The 23202-nt window shown below is 39.6% G+C and overlaps 2 long non-coding RNA genes across 3 annotated transcripts; one reads left to right on the top strand and one right to left on the bottom strand.

The window, feature by feature from the left end:
- Positions 1-10741: 10741 nt before the first annotated feature.
- LOC147762125 (uncharacterized) lies at positions 10742-19122 on the bottom strand. Of its 2 annotated transcripts, none has more exons than XR_015334125.1 (3): positions 18898-19122; positions 17715-17823; positions 10742-12091 (listed from the first exon to the last, which is right to left on the bottom strand). It is a non-coding gene; the product is annotated as an uncharacterized LOC147762125 (long non-coding RNA). The 2 variants fall into 2 exon arrangements; XR_015334124.1 differs by having other exon boundaries at positions 10743-12192; positions 18898-19118.
- Positions 19123-19159: 37 nt separating this feature from the next.
- Positions 19160-21912, top strand: LOC147762124 (uncharacterized). Its single transcript, XR_015334126.1, has 3 exons — positions 19160-19641; positions 20879-20996; positions 21292-21912. It is a non-coding gene; the product is annotated as an uncharacterized LOC147762124 (long non-coding RNA).
- Positions 21913-23202: the final 1290 nt, after the last annotated feature.

Below are 23202 nucleotides of genomic sequence, written 5' to 3'. Positions count from 1 at the left end.
CTTTCCGATTGCGTTAGTTGAGACGTACCTTTCGGAACCATTTTGAAGGCTTCGACTTTCTGATTGCGTTAGTTGAGACGGACCTTTCGGGACCCTTAAGACCCACCGATTGTGACAGTTGCGACGGAGTTCTTCTTATTAAAAGTACTTTTAAAGGGACTAGAGCCATTTTTGAGGGCTTCTATTATCCGATTGCGTTAGTTGAGACGGACCTTTTGGGACCCTTAACACCCACCGATTGTGACAGTTGCGACGGAGTCCATGTTATTTAAAGTACTTTTAAAGGGACTAAAGCAAATTTTGAGATCTTCGACATTCCGATTGCGTTAGTTGAGACGGACATTTCGGAACCATTTTGAGGGCTTCAACTTTCCGATTGCGTTAGTTGAGACGTACCTTTCGGAACCATTTTGAGGGCTTCGACTTTCTGATTGCGTTAGTTGAGACGGACCTTTTGGGACCCTTAACACCCACCGATTGTGACAGTTGCGACGGAGTCCATGTTATTTAAAGTACTTTTAAAGGGACTAAAGCAAATTTTGAGATCTTCGACATTCCGATTGCGTTAGTTGAGACAGACCTTTCGGGACCCTTAAGACCCACCGATTGTGACAGTTACGACGGAGTCCATGTTATTTAAAGTACTTTTAAAGGGACTAGAGCCATTTTTTGAGGGCTTCTACTATCCGATTGCGTTAGTTGAGACGGACCTTTTGGGACCCTTAACACCCACCGATTGTGACAGTTACGACGGAGTCCATGTTATTTAAAGTACTTTTAAAGAGACAAGAGCCATTTTTGAGGGCTTTGACTTTCCGATTGCGTTAGTTGAGACGTACCTTTCGGAACCATTTAGAGGGCTTCTACTATCCGATTGCGTTAGTTGAGACGGACCTTTCGGGACCCTTAAGACCCACCGATTGTGACAGTTGCGACGGAGTCCATGTTATTTAAAGTACTTTTAAAGAGACAAGAGCCATTTTTGAGGGCTTTGACTTTCCGATTGCGTTAGTTGAGACGTACCTTTCGGAACCATTTAGAGGGCTTCTACTATCCGATTGCGTTAGTTGAGACGGACCTTTTGGGACCCTTAAGACCCCCCGATTGTGACAGTTGCGACGGAGTCCATGTTATTTAAAGTACTTTTAAAGGGACTAGAGTCATTTTTGAGGGCTTTGACTTTCCGATTGCGTTAGTTGAGACGTACCTTTCGGAACCATTTAGAGGGCTTCTACTATCCGATTGCGTTAGTTGAGACAGACCTTTCGGGACCCTTAAGACCCACCGATTGTGACAGTTGCGACGGAGTCCATGTTATTTAAAGTACTTTTAAAGGGACTAGAGCCATTTTTTGAGGGCTTCTACTATCCGATTGCGTTAGTTGAGACGGACCTTTTGGGACCCTTAACACCCACCGATTGTGACAGTTACGACGGAGTCCATGTTATTTAAAGTACTTTTAAAGAGACAAGAGCCATTTTTGAGGGCTTTGACTTTCCGATTGCGTTAGTTGAGACGTACCTTTCGGAACCATTTAGAGGGCTTCTACTATCCGATTGCGTTAGTTGAGACGGACCTTTCGGGACCCTTAAGACCCACCGATTGTGACAGTTGCGACGGAGTCCATGTTATTTAAAGTACTTTTAAAGAGACAAGAGCCATTTTTGAGGGCTTTGACTTTCCGATTGCGTTAGTTGAGACGTACCTTTCGGAACCATTTAGAGGGCTTCTACTATCCGATTGCGTTAGTTGAGACAGACCTTTCGGGACCCTTAAGACCCACCAATTGTGACAGTTGCGACGGAGTCCATGTTATTTAAAGTACTTTTAAAGGGACTAAAACAAATTTTGAGGTCTTCGACATTCCGATTGCGTTAGTTGAGACAGACCTTTCGGGACCATTTTGAGGGCTTCAACTTTCCGATTGCGTTAGTTGAGACGTACCTTTCGGAACCATTTTGAGGGCTTCGACTTTCCGATTGCGTTAGTTGAGACGGACATTTCGGAACCATTTTGAGGGCTTCAACTTTCCGATTGCGTTAGTTGAGACGTACCTTTCGGAACCTTTTTGAGGGCTTCGACTTTCCGATTGCGTTAGATGAGACGGACCTTTAGGGACCCTTAAGACCCACCGATTGTGACAGTTGCGACGGAGTTCATCTTATTAAAAGTACTTTTAAAGGGACTAGAGCCATTTTTGAGGGCTTCTATTATCCGATTGCGTTAGTTGAGACGGACCTTTTGGGACCCTTAACACCCACCGATTGTGACAGTTGCGACGGAGTCCATGTTATTTAAAGTACTTTTAAAGGGACTAAAGCAAATTTTGAGATCTTCGACATTCCGATTGCGTTAGTTGAGACAGACCTTTCGGGACCCTTAAGACCCACCGATTGTGACAGTTACGACGGAGTCCATGTTATTTAAAGTACTTTTAAAGGGACTAGAGTCATTTTTGAGGGCTTTGACTTTCCGATTGCGTTAGTTGAGACGTACCTTTCGGAACCATTTAGAGGGCTTCTACTATCCGATTGCGTTAGTTGAGACGGACCTTTTGGGACCCTTAAGACCCACCGATTGTGACAGTTGCGACGGAGTCCATGTTATTTAAAGTACTTTTAAAGGGACAAGAGGGCTTCTACTATCCGATTGCGTTAGTTGAGAGGGACCTTTCGGGACCCTTAAGACCCACCGATTGTGACAGTTTCGACGGAGTCCATGTTATTTAAAGTACTTTTAAAGGGACTAGAGCAAATTTTGAGATCTTCTACTATCCGATTGCGTTAGTTGAGACGTACCTTTCGGAGCCATTTTGAAGGCTTCGACTTTCCAATTGCGTTAAATGAGACGGACCTTTCGAGACCCTTAGACCCACCGATTGTGACAGTTGCGACGATGTCCATGTTATTTAAAGTACTTTTAAAGGGACTAGAGCCATTTTTGAGGGCTTCTAGTATCCGATTGTGGTAGTTGAGACCCTTTACTATAAAAAAGGAAGGGTAAAAAAGACATGAAAAGTATGTCAAAAAAAAAGGAATTTCAAAATAAATGAAATGGAAGTGCAAAAGAGGGGCAAAATCACATAAAATGGAAGTGCAAAATACAGGAAAAAAGATTCGCGATAGAAGTGCAAAATACAAGAAAAGAGACATAAAATGGAAGAGCAAAAGAGAGGCGAAGACATATGAAATGGAAGGGAAAAGAGGGGCAAAATCACATGCAATGGAAGTGCAAAATACAATAAAAGTGACATGAAATGGAAGAGCAAAAGAGAGGCAAAATCACATGCAATGGAAGTCGAAAACCCAGGAAAACGGACATGAAATGGAAGTGGAAATTACAAGAAAAGAGACAAGAAATGGATTTGCGACAGAGAAGTGAAGATATACGCAATGGAAGAGGAAAATACAGGAACAGAGACACGCAATGGAAGTGCAAAATACAATAAAATTGATATGAAATGGAAGAACAAAAGAGAGGCGAAGACACATGAAATAGAAGGGGAAAAGAGAGGCAAAATTACATGCAATGGAAGTAGAAAACCCAGGAAAACGGACATGAAATGGAAGTGTAAATTACAAGAAAAGAGACAAGAAATGGATTTGCGAGAGAGGTGAAGATATACGCAATGGAAGAGGAAAATACAGGAACAGAGACACGCAATGGAAGTGCAAAATACAATAAAATTGATATGAAATGGAAGAACAAAAGAGAGGCGAAGACACATGAAATAGAAGGGGAAAAGAGAGGCAAAATCACATGCGATGGAAGTCGAAAAAACCCAGGAAAACGGACATGCAATGGAAGTGGAAAATACAAGAAAAGAGACAAGAAATGGATTTGCGACAGAGAGGTGAAGATATATGCAATGGAAGTGGAAAATACAAGAAAAGAGACAAGAAATGGATTTGCGACAGAGAGGTGAAGATATACGCAATTGGAAGAGGAAAATACAGGAACAGAGACACGCAATGGAAGTGCAAAATACAATAAAATTGATATGAAATGGAAGAACAAAAGAGAGGCGAAGACACATGAAAAAGAACGGGAAAAGAGAGGCAAAATTACATGCAATGGAACTAGAAAATACAAGAAAAGAGACAAGACATGGATTTGTGACAGAGAGATACGAAATAGATACACAGAGACAGATACACAATGGAAGTGGAAAATACAATAAAAGAGATATGAAATGGAAGAGCGAAAGAGAGGCGAACTAACATAAAATAAAAGGGAAAAAGGGAGGTAAAATTACATGCAATGGAGGTGCAAAATACAGAAAAAACACACGCAATGGAAGTGCAAAATAAAAGAAAAGAGACATCAAATAGAAAAGCGAAAGAGAGGCGAAGACACATGGAATAGAAGGGAAAAAGTTTGGCAAAATCACATGCAATGGAAGTGGAAAACACAGGAAAACGGACATGCAATGGAAATGGAAAATACAAAAAAAGAGACAAGAAATGGATTTGCGACAGAGAGGTGAAGATATACGCAATGGAAGTGCAAAATACAGGAACAGAGACACGCAATGGAAGTGCAAAATACAATAAAAGTGATATGAAATGGAAGAGCAAAAGAGAGGCGAAGACACATGAAAAAGAACGGGAAAAGAGAGGCAAAATCACATGCAATGGAACTGGAAAATACAAGAAAAGAGACAAGAAATGGATTTGTGACAGAGAGATACGAAATAGATACACAGAGACAGATACGCAATGGAAGTGGAAAATACAATAAAAGAGATATGAAATGGAAGAGCGAAAGAGAGGCGAACTAACATAAAATAAAAGGGAAAAAGGGAGGTAAAATTACATGCAATGGAGGTGCAAAATACAGAAAAAACACACGCAATGGAAGTGCAAAATAAAAGAAAAGAGACATCAAATAGAAAAGCGAAAGAGAGGCGAAGACACATGGAATAGAAGGGAAAAAGTGAGGCAAAATCACATGCAATAGAAGTCGAAAATACAGGAAAAGAGACATGCAATGGAAGTGGAAAATACTAGAAAAGAGACAAGAAATGGATTTGCGACAGAGAGGTGAAGAGATATGCAATGGAAGTGCGAAATACAATAAAAGGAGAGGCAAAGATTCATGAAATAGAAGGGGAAAAGAAAGGCAAAATTACATGCAATGGAAGTGCCAAATACAGGAAAAAAACACATAAAATGGAAGTGCAAAATACAAGAAAAGAGACATGAAATAGAATAGCAAAATTCAACAAAAGACACATACTAAATACAGGAAAAAAAGGTGGAAAAGAGTGGATATGCAATGGAAGTGCAAGGGACAGCCAAAGTAGACATGCAAATGGAAGGGCAAAATACAAGAAAAGAGATAAGAAATGGAAGTGCGAAAGAGAGGTGAAAAGACATGAAATGGGAAGGGCAAAAAAATTAACTTTTTGCACTTAAAAAAATTGAAGAAAAGGGCAAAGAATGGTAAGAATTTTTCTCTTTCTTTGTCATTCCATGTCTTTTTAGATCTCTTTTCCACTTCCATTTCATGTGTCTTGTTTTGTATTTTGGATTCCATTTCATTCATTTTTCAATGTCTTTCCATTTCATTTTTTAAACGTTTTTCTTTTTCAATTTTTACCCTTCCTTTTTTTTATAATGTTTTATAATGTCGAATCCCTCAAAAATGGCTTTTGTCCCTTTAAAAGTACTTTAAATAACATGGAAATCGGTAGGCCTTAAGGGTCCCGAAATGTCCGTCTCAACTAACGCAATCGGAAAGTCAAAGCCCTCAAAATGGTTCCGAAAGGTACGTCTCAACTAACGCAATCGGAAAGTCAAAGCCCTCGAAAATGGCTCTTGTCCCTTTAAAAGTACTTTAAATAACATGGACTCCGTCGCAACTGTCACAATCGGTGGGTCTTAAGGGTCCCAAAAGGTCCGTCTCAACTAACGCAATCGGATAGTAGACGCCCTCAAAAATGGCTCTTGTCCCTTTAAAAGTACTTTAAATAACATGGACTCCGTCGCAACTGTCACAATCGGTGGGTCTTAAGGGTCCCAAAATGTCCGTCTCAACTAACGCAATCGGAATGTCGAAGATCTCAAAATTTGCTTTAGTCCCTTTAAAAGTACTTTAAATAACATGGACTCCGTCGCAACTGTCACAATCGGTGGGTCTTAAGGGTCCCAAAAGGTCCGTCTCAACTAACGCAATCGGATAGTAGACGCCCTCAAAAATGGCTCTTGTCCCTTTAAAAGTACTTTAAATAACATGGACTCCGTCGCAACTGTCACAATCGGTGGGTCTTAAGGGTCCAAAAATGTCCGTCTCAACTAACGCAATCGGAAAGTCGAAGCCCTCAAAATGGTTCCGAAAGGTACGTCTCAACTAACGCAATCAGAAAGTCAAAGCCCTCAAAAATGGCTCTTATCCCTTTAAAAGTACTTTAAATAACATGGACTCCGTCGCAACTGTCACAATCGGTGGGTCTTAAGGGTCCCAAAATGTCCGTCTCAACTAACGCAATCGGAAAGTCGAAGCCCTCAAAATGGTTCCGAAAGGTACGTCTCAACTAACGCAATCAGAAATTCAAAGCCCTCAAAAATGGCTCTTATCCCTTTAAAAGTACTTTAAATAACATGGACTCCGTCGCAACTGTCACAATCGGTGGGTCTTAAGGGTCCCGAAATGTCCGTCTCAACTAACGCAATCGGAAAGTCAAAGCCCTCAAAAATGGCTCTTGTCCCTTTAAAAGTACTTTAAATAACATGGACACCGTCGCAACTGTCACAATCGGTGGGTCTTAAGGGTCCCGAAATGTCCGGCTCAACTAACGCAATCGGAATGTCGAAGATCTCAAAATTTGCTTTAGTCCCTTTAAAAGTACTTTAAATAACATGGACTCCGTCGCAACTGTCACAATCGGTGGGTCTTAAGGGTCCCGAAATGTCCGTCTCAACTAACGCAATCGGAAAATCGAAGCCCTCAAAATGGTTCCGAAAGGTACGTCTCAACTAACGCAATCGGAAAGTCAAGGTCCTCAAAAATGTCTCTTGTCCCTTTAAAAGTACTTTAAATAACATGGACTCCGTCGCAACCGTCACAATCGGTGGGTCTTAAGGGTCCCGAAAGGTCTGTCTCAACTAACGCAATCGGAATGTCGAAGACCTCAAAATTTGCTTTAGTCCCTTTAAAAGTACTTTAAATAACATGGACCCCGTCGCAACTGTCACAATCGATGGGTCTTAAGGGTCCCGAAAGGTCTGTCTCAACTAACGCAATCGGATAGTAGACGCCCTCAAAAATGGCTCTTGTCCCTTTAAAAGTACTTTAAATAACATGGACTCCGTCGCAACTGTCACAATCGGTGGGTCTTAAGGGTCTCAAAATGTCCGTCTCAACTAACGCAATCGGAATGTCGAAGATCTCAAAATTTGCTTTAGTCCCTTTAAAAGTACTTTAAATAACATGGACTCCATCGCAACTGTCACAATCGGTGGGTCTTAAGGGTCCCAAAATGTCCGTCTCAACTAACGCAATCGGAAAGTCGAAGCCCTCAAAATGGTTCCGAAAGGTACGTCTCAACTAACGCAATCGGAAAGTCAAAGTCCTCAAAAATGGCTCTTATCCCTTTAAAAGTACTTTAAATAACATGGACTCCGTCGCAACTGTCACAATCGGTGGGTCTTAAGGGTCCAAAAATGTCCGTCTCAACTAACGCAATCGGAAAGTCGAAGCCCTCAAAATGGTTCCGAAAGGTACGTCTCAACTAACGCAATCGGAAAGTCAAGGTCCTCAAAAATGTCTCTTGTCCCTTTAAAAGTACTTTAAATAACATGGACTCCGTCGCAACCGTCACAATCGGTGGGTCTTAAGGGTCCCGAAAGGTCTGTCTCAACTAACGCAATCGGAATGTCGAAGACCTCAAAATTTGCTTTAGTCCCTTTAAAAGTACTTTAAATAACATGGACTCCGTCGCAACTGTCACAATCGGTGGGTCTTAAGGGTCCCGAAAGGTCTGTCTCAACTAACGCAATCGGATAGTAGACGCCCTCAAAAATGGCTCTTGTCCCTTTAAAAGTACTTTAAATAACATGGACTCCGTCGCAACTGTCACAATCGGTGGGTCTTAAGGGTCTCAAAATGTCCGTCTCAACTAACGCAATCGGAATGTCGAAGATCTCAAAATTTGCTTTAGTCCCTTTAAAAGTACTTTAAATAACATGGACTCCGTCGCAACTGTCACAATCGGTGGGTCTTAAGGGTCCCAAAATGTCCGTCTCAACTAACGCAATCGGAAAGTCGAAGCCCTCAAAATGGTTCCGAAAGGTACGTCTCAACTAACGCAATCGGAAAGTCAAAGCCCTCAAAAATGGCTCTTGTCCCTTTAAAAGTACTTTAAATAACATGGACTCCGTCGCAACTGTCACAATCGGTGGGTCTTAAGGGTCCCGAAATGTCCAGCTCAACTAACGCAATCGGAATGTCTAAGATCTCAAAATTTGCTTTAGTCCCTTTAAAAGTACTTTAAATAACATGGACTCCGTCGCAACTGTCACAATCGGTGGGTCTTAAGGGTCCCAAAAGGTCCGTCTCAACTAACGCAATCGGATAGTAGAAGCCCTCAAAAATGGCTCTTGTCCCTTTAAAAGTACTTTAAATAACATGGACTCCGTCGCAACTGTCACAATCGGTGGGTCTTAAGGGTCCCGAAATGTCCGTCTCAACTAACGCAATCGGAAAATCGAAGCCCTCAAAATGGTTCCGAAAGGTACGTCTCAACTAACGCAATCGGAAAGTCAAGGTCCTCAAAAATGTCTCTTGTCCCTTTAAAAGTACTTTAAATAACATGGACTCCGTCGCAACTGTCACAATCGGTGGGTCTTAAGGGTCCCGAAAGGTACATCTCAACTAACGCAATCGGAAAGTCAAAGCCCTCAAAAATGGCTCTTGTCCCTTTAAAAGTACTTTAAATAACATGGACTCCGTCGCAACCGTCACAATCGGTGGGTCTTAAGGGTCCCGAAAGGTCTGTCTCAACTAACGCAATCGGAATGTCGAAGACCTCAAAATTTGCTTTAGTCCCTTTAAAAGTACTTTAAATAACATGGACTCCGTCGCAACTGTCACAATCGGTGGGTCTTAAGGGTCCCGAAAGGTCTGTCTCAACTAACGCAATCGGAATGTCGAAGACCTCAAAATTTCCTTTAGTCCCTTTAAAAGTACTTTAAATAACATGGACTCCGTCGCAACTGTCACAATCGGTGGGTCTTAAGGGTCCCGAAATGTCCGTCTCAACTAACGCAATCGGAAAGTCGAATCCTTCAAAAATGGCTTTAGTCCCTTTAAAAGTGCTTTAAATAACATGGACTCCATCGCAACTGACACAATCGGTGGGTCGTAAGGGTCCCGAAAGGTCCGTCTCAACAAACGAATTAGAAAGTCGAAGCCCTCAAAAATGGCTCTAGTCAATTTAAAAGTACTTTAAATAACATGGATTCCATCGTAACTGTCGCAATTGGTGGGTCATAAGGGTCCCGAAAAGTCCGTCTCAACTAACACAATCGGAAAATTGAAGCTCTCAAAATTTGCTCTAGTCCCTTTAAAAGAACTTTTAAAATGATGGACTCCATCGCAACTGTCGCAATCAATGGGTCTTAAGAGTCCCGAAAGGTCCATCTCAACTACCACAATGGGAAAGTCGTAGCCCTCAAAAATGGCTCTAGTCACTTTAAAAGTACTTTAAAAATCATGGACTCCGTCGCAACTGTCACAATCGGTGGGTCTTAAGGGTCCCGAAAGGTCTGTCTCAACTAACGCAATCGGAAAGTCAAAGCCCTCAAAAATGGCTCTAGTCCCTTTAAAAGTACTTTAAATAACATGGCCTCCGTCACAACTGTCACAATCGGTGGGTCTTAAGGGTCCCGAAATGTCCGTCTCAACTAACGCAATCGGAAAATCAGAGCCCTCAAAATGGTTCCGAAAGGTACGTCTCAACTAACGCAATCGGAAAGTCAAGGTCCTCAAAAATGTCTCTTGTCCCTTTAAAAGTACTTTAAATAACATGGACTCCGTCGCAACTGTCACAATCGGTGGGTCTTAAGGGTCCCGAAAGGTACATCTCAACTAACGCAATCGGAAAGTCAAAGCCCTCAAAAATGGCTCTTGTCCCTTTAAAAGTACTTTAAATAACATGGACTCCGTCGCAACCGTAACAATCGGTGGGTCTTAAGGGTCCCGAAAGGTCTGTCTCAACTAACGCAATCGGAATGTCGAAGATCTCAAAATTTGCTTTAGTCCCTTTAAAAGTACTTTAAATAACATGGACCCCGTCGCAACTGTCACAATCGGTGGGTCTTAAGGGTCCCGAAAGGTCTGTCTCAACTAACGCAATCGGAATGTCGAAGACCTCAAAATTTGCTTTAGTCCCTTTAAAAGTACTTTAAATAACATGGACTCCGTCGCAACTGTCACAATCGGTGGGTCTTAAGGGTCCCAAAAGGTCCGTCTCAACTAACGCAATCGGATAGTAGAAGCCCTCAAAAATGGCTCTAGTCCCTTTAAAAGTACTTTTAATAAGATGAACTCCGTCGCAACTGTCACAATCGGTGGGTCTTAAGGGTCCCGAAATGTCCGTCTCAACTAACGCAATCGGAAAGTCGAAGCCTTCAAAATGGTTCCAAAAGGTACGTCTCAACTAACGCAATCGGAAAGTCAAAGCCCTCAAAAATGGCTCTAGTCCCTTTAAAAGTACTTTAAATAATATGGACTTCCGTCGCAACTGTCACAATCGGTGGGTCTTAAGGGTCCCGAAAGGTCTGTCTCAACTAATGCAATCGGAAAGTCAAAGCCCTCAAAAATGGCTTTTGTCCCTTTAAAAGTACTTTAAATAACATGGACTCCGTCGCAACTGTCACAATCGGTGGGTCTTAAGGGTCCCGAAAGGTCTGTCTCAACTAACGCAATCGGAATGTCGAAGATCTCAAAATTTGCTCTAATCCCTTTAAAATTACTTTTAAAATCATGGATTCCATCGCAACTGTCGCAATTGGTGGGTCTTAAGGGTCCCATAAGGTCCGTCTCAACTAAGGCAATTGGAAAGTCGAAGCCCTCAAATATATGGCTTTAGTCCCTTTAAAAGTGCTTTAACACATGGACTCTGTCGCAACTGTCAAAATTGGTGGGACTTAAGGGTCCCGAAAGGTCTGTTTCAACTAACACAATCGGAATGTCGAAGATCTCAAAAATGGCTCCGAAAGGTCCGTCTCAACTAAGGCAATCGGAAAGTCGAAGCCCTTAAAAATGGCTCTAGTCCCTTTAAAAGTACTTTAAATAACATTGACTCCGTCGCAACTGTCGCAATTGGTGGGTCTTCAGGGTCCCGAAAGGTACGTCTCAACTAACGCAATCGGAAAGTCGAATCCTTCAAAAATGGCTCTAGTCCTTTTAAAAGTACTTTAAAAATCATGAACTCTGTCGCAACTGTCTCAATAGGTGGCTCTTAAAATCCCGCAAGGTCCGTCTCAACTACCACAATCGGAAAGTCGAAGCCTTTAAAAATCATGGACTCCTTTGCAACTGTAGCAATCGGTAGGTCTTAAGGGTCCCGAAAGATCCGTCAGAACTAATGCAATCAGAAAATTGAAGCCCTTAAAAATGGCTCTAGTCCCTTTAAATGTACTTTAAAAATCATGGACTACGTCGCAACTGTCGCAATCGGTGGGTCTTAAGGGTCCTGAAAGGTCCGTCTCAACTAGCACAATCGGAAAGTCTAAGCCCTTAAAATTGGCTCTAGTCCCTTTAAAAGTACTTAAAAAACCATGGACTCCGTCGCAACTGTCGCAATCAGTGGGTCTTAAGGGTCCTGAAAGGTCCGTTTCAACTAACACAATCGGATAGTTGAAGCCCTCAACTATTCTGGCTCTAGTCCCTTTAAAAGTACTTTAAAAATCATGGACTCCATCGCAAACGGTGGGTCTAAATTGTCCCGAAAGGTCTGTCTCAACTACCGCAATCGGAAAGTCGAATCCCTCAAAATTGGCTCTAGTCCCTTTAAAAGTACTTTTGAAATTCTCAAATTTGTGGCAGCTATCGCAATTGGTGATCTAAACTGGTCCAGCTGAACTACCTCAATCAGAAAGTCGAAGCAGTCAAGATAAGCTCAAGTCCCCTTTAAAGTACTTAAAAATTTTTCGAATCTGTCCACCTATAGTAATTCAATCTGTCTGTCTGTAATGTCAACATGATCATGGCAGTTTAAAGACAACACTGTGGTACCCCCAGTACTCGTACTGGTGGTACAATAAAATATCAATTCAATATAAAATACAAAAATCAATATTAAAAATGATCTCAGGTAGTGATGAATTCAATATACTTTGAATATATGTGATTATAATAAATAAGAAGACATTTTCTGAAGTATTACCCCTATTTTAGATAAAACTCTTTTTTCTGATCTTGTTCGGCAGAGAATTGTTGAGTCAAGTTAGAATCGTCACACATCTAAACAAGTGTAAAAGAAGCAGGTATTTGTTAACTAAACAAGTCTTCGCAATGTCTTCTCAAAATATTAAGGCACTTAATTACTGCCCCTAGTGCAGTAACCATCATGGACACTCACATGTAGATCAAATATGAAAAAAGTAGCAAAACTTATATGGAAAAAATGAAGGACAAAGTCACTCAGTTAATATTAGGTAAAAAATTGTTTTATACTTGTTAAAAATAAATAAATAAATATATAAATAAACTAGATGGTGTTGATGGATAGCCATCACGAATCCCCCCACTTCCCCATGCACTTATCAAAGATGAAAAGAAATTTGACTGGGTTCCCATCCCTAGATCGATCTAACAGGATCAGTCCATCTCCATGGGGTCCCTCACTAAATTGCTTTCAGCCCAAACAGCTTAGACATCTGGGATACCCACTAAAGCTGCTAAACAATAGTTAATTACCCCTTATCAGCATCAGCAGGTGTGACAGACATCTAAGCCATCCAAGTTAATTGCAATTAAACGAGAATCCCCTCTGAAATAGTTCAATCCAAAGTTGGTATGATAGGGTTTGGGAAATGGTCCCTTAGGATAACCCACCCTGTATGGACAGCCCAAGTGCAATAAAGTTCCCTGAAGATATGTCTAGTAATCCCTGAAGTATCAATTAACTTTCTACATTTATGCAATAAAGTTCCCTGAAGATAGGTCTGGCACCCCCCCAAAGTATCAACTTTCGACACTTATGGTCTAGCAGTAATAACATTTCAGAATCAACCACCCCCAGGGACAGCCCAATCCCCAGGCATTATAAAATTTTGTGCCCATGCACATCCATGAAGATAGCTTTACCAATTACCAAAGTTTCAACTTCATATGTCTAATGGTCTAGGAGGAGATAGCAGAAATTATATTTCAAAAAGTATTTAGAAACAACCAAACCCTGACCATAGTTCAACCAATCACCAGTTTCAACTACTTAAGTCTAATGGTCTCCAAGGAGACAGCGGAAAGTAATTCTGGATCTATTCGGGATCTACCCCCCCCCCCCCCCAGGGACAGCCTGGCCCCTGTTGCACTAAATTTCTGCAATGCCTATGTACATCCCTTACAACAGCTTTACCCATCACCAAAGTTTCAACTTCATAATCTTAAGGTCTAGGGGGAGATAGGACAAATCATAATGTGATAAAAATTTAGAATCAATTCCCCCCCCCCCACCCCCCACCCCCGAGACAGTCCAACCCCCAGACATGATTACATTCTGAAACACCATTGCCCATCCCTGCAAAAAGCAAAAAGTTAAACCAATCACCAAAAATTTAACTATTCAACTCAACTGATATAAGGAGTTCACAGAAAATACAAAGTAAAAAAAATTTAATTCAACCCCCCCCCCCCCCCCCCCCCCCGGAGACAGTGGTATGCCCAACTTTCTGTTTGATGTACTAAAATTCCAAAATGCCCATGCACATCCCTGACCACAGTTCAACCAATCACCAAAGTTTCAACTACTTAAGTCTAATGGTCTACAAGGCAGGGGCGTAACCAGGCATACGCACGGATGCACTGTGCGTACAATTTTTTGAGCCAACCATGATATTATTCTCCATAAATTCAATGTATTTTTCACGGAACATAATTGTACCTAGGAATTTTCAAAATCTGTGCGTACAATTTTTAAAGGTCTGGTTACGCCCCTGCAAGGAGACAGCGGAAAGTAATTCTGGATCTATTCCGGATCTACCCCCCCCCCCCCCAGGGACAGCCTGGCCCCTGTTGCACTAAATTTCTGCAATGCCTATGTACATCCCTTACAACAGCTTTACCCATCACCAAAGTTTCAACTTCATAATCTTAAGGTCTAGGGGGAGATAGGACAAATCATAATGTGATAAAAATTTAGAATCAATTCCCCCCCCCCCCCAAGACAGTCCAATCCCCAGGCATGATTAAATTCTGAAACACCATTGCCCATCCCTGCAAAAAGCAAAAAGTTAAACCAATCACCAAAAATTTATTTATTCAACTCAACTGATATAAGGAGTTCACAGAAAATACAAAGTAAAAAAAAATTTAATTCAACCCCCCCCCCTCCCCCGGAGACAGTGGTATGCCCAACTTCCTGTTTGATGTACTAAAATTCCAAAATGCCCATGCACATCCCTGACCACAGTTCAACCAATCACCAAAGTCTCAACTACTTAAGTCTAATGGTCTACAAGGCAGGGGCGTAACCAGGCATACGCACGGATGCACTGTGCGTACAATTTTTTGAGCCAACCATGATATTATTCTCCATAAATTCAATGTATTTTTCACGGAACATAATCGTACCTAGGAATTTTCAAAATCTGTGCGTACAATTTTTAAAGGTCTGGTTACGCCCCTGCAAGGAGACAGCGGAAAGTAATTCTGGATCTATTCGGGATCTACCCCCCCCCCCAGGGACAGCCTGGCCCCTGTTGCACTAAATTTCTGCAATGCCTATGTACATCCCTTACAACAGCTTAACCCATCACCAAAGTTTCAACTTCATAATCTTAAGGTCCAGGGGGAAATAGGACAAATCATAATGTGATAAAAATTTAGAATCAATTCCCTCCCCCCCCCCCCCCCAAGACAGTCCAATCCCCAGGCATGATTAAATTCTGAAACACCATTGCCCATCCCTGCAAAAAGCAAAAAGTTAAACCAATCACCAAAAATTTAACTATTCAACTCAACTGATATAAGGAGTTCACAGAAGATACAAAGTAAAAAAAATTTAATTCAACCCCCCCCCCCCCCCCCCCCCCCGGAGACAGTGGTATGCCCAACTTCCTGTTTGATGTACTAAAATTCCAAAATGCCCATGCACATCCCTGACCACAGTTCAACCAATCACCAAAGTTTCAACTACTTAAGTCTAATGGTCTACAAGGCAGGGGCGTAACCAGGCATACGCACGGATGCACTGTGCGTACAATTTTTTGAGCCAAACATGATATTATTCTCCATAAATTCAATGTATTTTTCACGGAACATAATCGTACCTAGGAATTTTCAAAATCTGTGCGTACAATTTTTAAAGGTCTGGTTATGCCCCTGCAAGGAGACAGCGGAAAGTAATTCTGGATCTATTCCGGATCTACCCCCCCCCCCCCCCAGGGACAGCCTGGCCCTTGTTGCACTAAATTTCTGCAATGCCTATGTACATCCCTTACAACAGCTTTACCCATCACCAAAGTTTCAACTTCATAATCTTAAGGTCTAGGGGGAGATAGGACAAATCATAATGTGATAAAAATTTAGAATCAATTCCCCCCCCCCCACCCCCGAGACAGTCCAACCCCCAGACATGATTACATTCTGAAACACCACTGCCCATCCCTGCAAAAAGCAAAAAGTTAAACCAATCACCAAAAATTTAACTATTCAACTCAACTGATATAAGGAGGAGTTCAGAGAAAATACAAAGCAAAAAGAATTTAGATTCACCCCCTCCCCCCCCCCCGGGGACAGCCCAACCCCCTGTTTGTTGTACTAAAATTCCAAAATGCCCATGCACATCCCTGATGACAGTTCAACCAATCACCAAAGTTTCAACTACCTAAGTCCAATTGTCTACAAGGAGACAGCAAAAAGTAATTCGGGATCTGTTCAGGATCTAATGCCCTCCCTCCCCCCCCCCTCCCCCCCCTCCCCCAGGGGCAGCCTGGCCCCTGTTGCACTAAATTTCTGCAATGCCTATGTACATCCCTTACAACAGCTTTACCCATCACCAAAGTTTCAACTTCATAATCTTAAGGTCTAGGGGGAGATAGGACAAATCATAATGTGATAAGGATTCATAAGAATAAGAAACCCCTTGTTGCACTAAAATTTAGAAATAGCCCCAAATATCCCTGATATGTCTTCCAATCACCCAAGTTTCAACTTCCTGTCTAATGATCTAGGAGGAGATAGAGGAAATTACAATGTGAGAAGAATTCAGAAACAACTACCCCCAGGGACAGCCCAACTATACTGAGTGATGACATTATTGTCAATTTTTTAATCGTATGTTGTCAGTTGCAGTCTAAACCCATCACTTCAAGAAAAAAGGTGAAACAATTTGCAAGATATGACAGCTCACATTTTCTTTCAGTTGTAAATGACAGCTTACTGACAATGGATGGGGCAAAAAAAAAAAAAAGGTTTGTTCTAGAACATAATTTTGCCTTTAAAAAAAAAACTTATGGGAAGAAATTAATTTGTTTTAGAGAGACTGAGTGTCAGAAGTTGAAATGTACAAGGAGAGCTGAGTCTAGCATGGATTATCATGTGAAAATTTAATCATGCGCCCCCAGGGGCAACCTCAATCCCAGATATGCCAAAATTCAAAAAGGCTTATGCCTTATTCTGATAAAAGGTTGATCAATTTCCAAAATTCCAATTCTGTAATTTTTATAGTCTAAGAAAAGATAGTATATTACAATGCAAAAACTTGAAATCAACCACCCCTAGGAGCAGCCCCACCCCCAGGAACTCTAAATTCCTGTTCAATTCAACTAGCCAACATCTTTCATGCTTTGATTTGATTTATAATACAAATCGTATGGATCTATTAAGGTATTGTTAAAAACCTTGTTTTTATTAACTTCACTGTCAATAAACAACCATTTACTTTTGAAAGATGCCAATATACAATACAATACAATGATGGGCCATCATATCCAGCAAAATTTCCCACGTGTCATTTTAGAGAGTTCTTCAAACATGTGAGTGTACATTGCAATCAATAGCATTCAAAACAAATATGTTAGTTTCTTTGCAAAACACACATAGTTAGCCAGTAAGTTTTGAGTGCCTTAGAGTTTAGATAAGTCAATATTATATTTTATGTGAAACTGTGGCACAATTCTGTAACAAAAAATATGAAGTCAGTTTTGTCTAAAAGCTTAGTTTACAAAGCTCTGGCCAAGTTGTGTTACACAAAGAATCTAAAGCTGATCAACAATTAACTAATATATATATATTGGCACAAAAATGTATGCCTTGGCACTCCTTAAAATGCATATTAAAATATGTACTGGTACTGAATTGGAAAGAAAAACATTCAAGTGCTCTTGCATTCGATGACTGGGCTCGATTTGCTGTATAAACTTGTAGTTAACTACACCTACATTGTTCATGTGATAGCACATATAAAAATATTAATAAAACTTTAATATGGGAGTGCCAAAGTATAAATTTTCTTGCTAATATTAATAATGCTGTGCAGTACTTACTTTCTATGTCTGTGCTTTACTTGTACCAGTATGGTCAGTGGAGAATTTTAGAAGTGTTGATGTGCCTGAGGTGAGATTGCTGTCCATCATCCACAAATCCCTGGGCAGCCTAATAATGCAGAAATTGTAAAATGGTAAATTTTCATTTGTATGTTTAATTTAGGATTTCTCTTTCTTCTAGACAATGTTTCACACCAAAATAAAATGTCTTTTAAAATAGGTACACCTCATGTCATGCAAATAACCAGTAGCACAACAAAAAAATTAAATCATAAATCCTCAAAATTATCCTTTTGTCATAGTAACATCTTTCAAAGTTGTGTTTTCAATTTAAAGTGATTGTTTTGGTACCTCTTTTGAAAATAATTTTTTGGCAATGCTTTATTTTACCCAAGATCTAATATACCTGTTTATTAGAGCTTAGATTTTACTCAGCAGTTATCAGTTTGGAAAATTTATCCTATGATGATACAAAATTCATATATGGCAACACTTAATGCAGTGGTTTACATGTGATGCCATTGCTTTGGTAAATGTTGGCAGTTCAGTACCAGGAGTGCTCACAATGACATGATTCTGATAAGTAGATTAAAAAAATATGCAGTGCGAAGTGCACTCTATAGGCAACTTTAGGTAATATAAACTTGTTAAATTTATTACAAGATCATTTGCCTTATCTTCTAGATAAGTTACATAAATAAATTCTTTCTTAGCTGTTTCTTATCAGTATAAAATATATTTTTATTTATTTATTTATTTATTTATTTGTTTATTGTGTGTGTGTGTGTGTGTGTGTGTGTGTGTGTGCATGTGTGTTATCCGGTATTTGTGATGAATTGTGTTAAATGATTGTAATAATTTTAACTACTTAATTGTGACTTCAAGTATAAAAAACAAATTATAATAAAATTAATAAATAAGCAAATAAATACATAAACCCTTTACAGGTAATTATCAATATGGCATATATGCTGCCACTATACAAGGTGCTTTTCTCTAATGAAACAATTAAAAGGTGAAAGGTGGCATTATTATATGAAAATATATGGAGAATAAAAAAAGTCTTTGTTTCCGGCTTATTCAATAAAAAAGAGATTATTATCCGCCAGATTCATCTTACAAAAGTCGAATTACAGAATAAATGAACTCTTTAATCTAGCTAAATAAATATAATATCTCTTACCTCTGATGTCGTAGAAATCCCACTATTGTATAAGACTACAGTTCAGATATCGACGGATTTCTGTCTCTCTCCTGCGACTCAACCGTCTCTCTTTGTCCCTCTCTTTGTTTCATAATTCCCGCTAGTGTCGCTCGTCTTCCGGTCAGCACACGAGCAATATGTGGGGCCTCGATTTGAAACCATACAGCTTTTGTGTTTTTTATCTCCAAATACTTTTAAAAAAATCAATAAAGCTAAAAAAAAAGCCGTCGGCAAGAAGCTACCCAGATAGCATGACGTCGTCGGCCCGACGTCGATTTCGAGCTACGCATATAACGACGATACGTCGCTAGCTGGCCGCTGTTGGCCCGCTGTCTATACATTAGCGACGTGTAGTTGGCGGGCCGACGACGGAAAGAGCGCTACTTTTCGTCGATAGCCACCGGTGGCCCACCGTCGGGCCACCAGCGACGTAGTTGTTATACGGTCAAATTTTAAATACACGCCAAATTTGTGTACGTGGCTGCTTATTGCGTTACCCCCAGAGCGACGCAAACGATTCTAAGGTCCTTTTAACCTGTTACGGAATGTGCATTTTTTATTGGCTTCTAAATATCACATGACGTCCAACACGCGACGGATGCACGTTACAAAAGCATGCGGCGACGTCGCGAGACGACTGCGTTGTCTTTCAGGCTCTCCCACCGAGTTGGATGTATGCTCATAGAAGTACTTCTATGGTAATGCTGTGCTTTTTGTAAGAAGGTAGGTCTACTTTAATACAATGTAAATACTTGTAGGCATACTGTGCGATTAAATTGTATACATAGTATATTTTTATTAAAGGGTATGTTCTGCAGGGATTGTGCTTTTGTGTCGAATCGACATCAGCGGCTGTCCGCCGTACGGGACAGGTAAATATTCAGTTCGGACAGGTGAAGTTGCAGGGTTGGCTGTCCGACGAACATGTCCTGTTTTTTTTAGTAATGTGGAGCAAACATCTTAAAAAATCATTATCTGTTGCATACTGACTTCTTTTTGTCACTTCCTAGACGGCATTGAAAAGAATGACCTACTTTTGGCACAAAACACATGCAGTCGCAAAACGAAGTCTGAGCAAACTTACCGCCAAATCATGAAAGTGAACACCCTCCAGAACTTCATCAGACAAAATTTATTCACATATCAGGTTCACTACTGAATTTTTATTAAGTTAAAAATCTACGTGCTCTAGTAATAAAGACCCTTCCAAAAACAGAAACCACACACGTACTGTGCTGCATGGTTACAAAGCCAGATTGGACTAGATGAACTGGCTATATCTAGTTCGTTGTCCAGGCAACATACTGCCTATCAATCAAATACGTTGTATGCTATCTACTCACTATAGAAAGTGAAATCTTTTGGGACTGAAGTTCTTGTTGAAATGTTGTTTATTTGCCAAGATATAACCTGAAATTTTGCATGATGTTTTCTTTAATGACTCTAGCATATATATCACCTCTGTTATTTACAGTTTAAAATTTAGTGTTGGAATATGATAAATTAACAAATATACCAGTGTGATATTGATGTAAGGAAGAAATTAGTAATACCAAATATGAGAATTTAAATAAAAAGAGGGGAACTTTTTTTATACTGATTTCATTTAATTCATATTTTTAAAAAATCAAACACATCATAGCCCCTTAAGAAGTTAAATTGTTAACATAAATATAAGTTTAGTATTATAAAATGAATATTCTTTAGTTTTCATTGAACTTTATTCAAATATTATAAATATTGAATATTTTAATAAAATTAATTTAACAGTACCCCCTCCCCACTTTCTGGGGTATGAATAATAAAAAAAAAATGGTTTGTGGACAGGTCAAATTTATTTGTCTGCTGGTGAGTCAAAATAATTTTCATGATGTAATATTTTCCCACTCTGTCACCTCTCACACCTTAATTTGATTGTAATGACACTGAAATATATTTAATAATGTTTTAACTTTAACAGATGCTGCCCAAAAAATGGTATAATGGAAAGTGACGCAGAAAGGATCATGAAGACGTGTGGTTGAAGAATGCCAGTGAAAGGGAGGGATGAAGGCAGCGAAGATTGTTGAAGAAGATTGGTATGTATTACATCCTTGTATTTAATCATATTTATTTTCTTTTGTCTCTTTTTACACATATTAAAAATACTGTTTTAATTACTGTTTTAATACAAAAATAAGATTATTTTCCATGTTTGCACTACCTGTATCAGTTGGTTTCTTAAATAGATCAGTTTATTCTCATTCTGGTGATGTCGATCTCCATGCCAATCCTTTTACTTATGTTGAATTTACATGTTAACACTTCAATTTAATAGGGATATGATGGACAATCACTTGCAATCACTTCAATGTGTTTTTTTTTTTTTTTCAGAAAAAGACAGAGTCCAGGCTTTCCAAGAGACAATTGTATCATAATCCTCGGATTCAGACTGATGTTGTTGTTTGTACACTTTGTGATATGAACAATATTTTTCCAACATAGTGTTATTTACTGCAAGAAAAGACTGCATTAGACTGGTATGGCTTTGGAAATATAAGAAAATTTATTTCCCTGTACTGCTTAATGGACGTACCGGTATATATGCATATGTTTTATGACAGTTAAACTTGTTTGGCTATATAAGCATTATACTGGACAAGCATGTTTCATTTAAATGAATATTTTACCAGATACAGTACTAGAAACAGTTTTTGAATAGTTAACTAAGTATTTTATATGATGTTGTTGTTAGAAAGTTTGTGAGGTGAATTATTGATGTTACAGTAACACTGACAGTGTTGAATGGAGTTAACTTAAGTATTTTATATATGCTGTTGTTTGAAGATTTGTAAGATGATTTTTTTTTGTTACTTTAAAAGTGTTACTCACTGCAAGAAAAGATAGTTGTAACTGGTATGGCTTGGGGAGGGGGTGAGGCCATATCACATAGTGGAAGATTACCTATTTTTCTATACTTAAGAAATAGAATTTATGTTTTTTTTAAATATTTATCTGAAGGTCAATTATAACTTGCCACGTTGTTGTATTGTAAGGAAGAAATATTACAGAAGAATAAACACTCTTGAAATTTACATTGTGTTTTGTCCATTATATATGACAAAAATAATGATAATATAATTATCAAAAAATTAATAAATCAATGAATTAATGAATAATAAAGAAAATAAAAAATAGATAAAAGCGGTGGACCTACGTCGGCCCACCAGCTACTTGTCGCTGGTGGGCCGACGTTGGGCCGCTCAAGTTGTATGTCGCTGGTGGGCCAACGTTGGACCGATGGTCAGGCCAACGTAGGCCCACCAGCGACAGTAGCTGGTGGGCCGACGTAGTTGCAGTCGGCGGCCCAACGTCGGCCCACCGGCGACATGCTATCTGGGTATTATATCGTATCTTTTAAATTAATTATTATTAAATATCACATAAAAGAGTCGCCTTTTGATGTACGCCCGGCTATAAAATATATTTAAAAATATCCATTTTTATGAGATTACAAATTGTATCGTATTGTTTGGCTCCTTTGCCTCGCTTTCAAAAATTAGTACAGACGCTCCAATATATCGTAAGACGAAGTTAAAGTTTTTATATTAGCCGAGTTCGACTAGAATATCCTCACAACATTATCTGCAATTAACCTTCCTACGATTTTTAATGTATTTTGCGATATAATTTTCAATCTGCCCGACGAAGAATTGTATTAATCAAGAGTGGGGGGAGGGGTGTAAAATCCCTTGGGGCCACATATAACACTATACAATGAGGGCAAAATGAATGTTAATCAAAGGAAAGTCCGATGGATTTGCTTTTTAAAACATACAATCAACAGAATATTTCTAATATGACTTCTTAAAACAACGCCAGAAAGCAATTAAATCAAATCAACCAGACGGTAAACACCGACAGGCTTTTGTTTATTGCAAACAGCGTACTTTTGCGCATGCGCAGTAGTTTGAGACCTGTGCTCTTCCGGCCCCAGGTCAGTTTCCCAGGTCACTTCTCAAGAGTGCCAATCGGCAATCCTCGGCTGACTCTGCAAGCTCCATACATTATTGTCGAGTGCGGAGACATCCAAGTGGTTCCGAGTCAGAGTGCAAAACTCTTAAATAAAAATAAAAATAATAATAATAATAATAATAATAATAATTAATAAATAAATAAAAAGGCGATTCTTTAAATGTAAGTATTTTGTGATAACCTTTTTTTTATACATAGATTTACTAAAGTAATGAAATATCGTCCTTGTCAAAATATAACTTTTAACGCTGACACTCACCGCTGTGAGTG

Source organism: Lingula anatina, chromosome 4 (genome assembly GCF_051362555.1).
Source record: "Lingula anatina isolate TDL-2025a chromosome 4, LinAna3.0, whole genome shotgun sequence".
In the NCBI taxonomy this organism is placed as follows: domain Eukaryota; kingdom Metazoa; phylum Brachiopoda; class Lingulata; order Lingulida; family Lingulidae; genus Lingula; species Lingula anatina.
The sequence above is the reverse complement of the archived record's forward strand: the minus strand, read 5'-3'. Positions and strand labels throughout refer to the sequence as shown.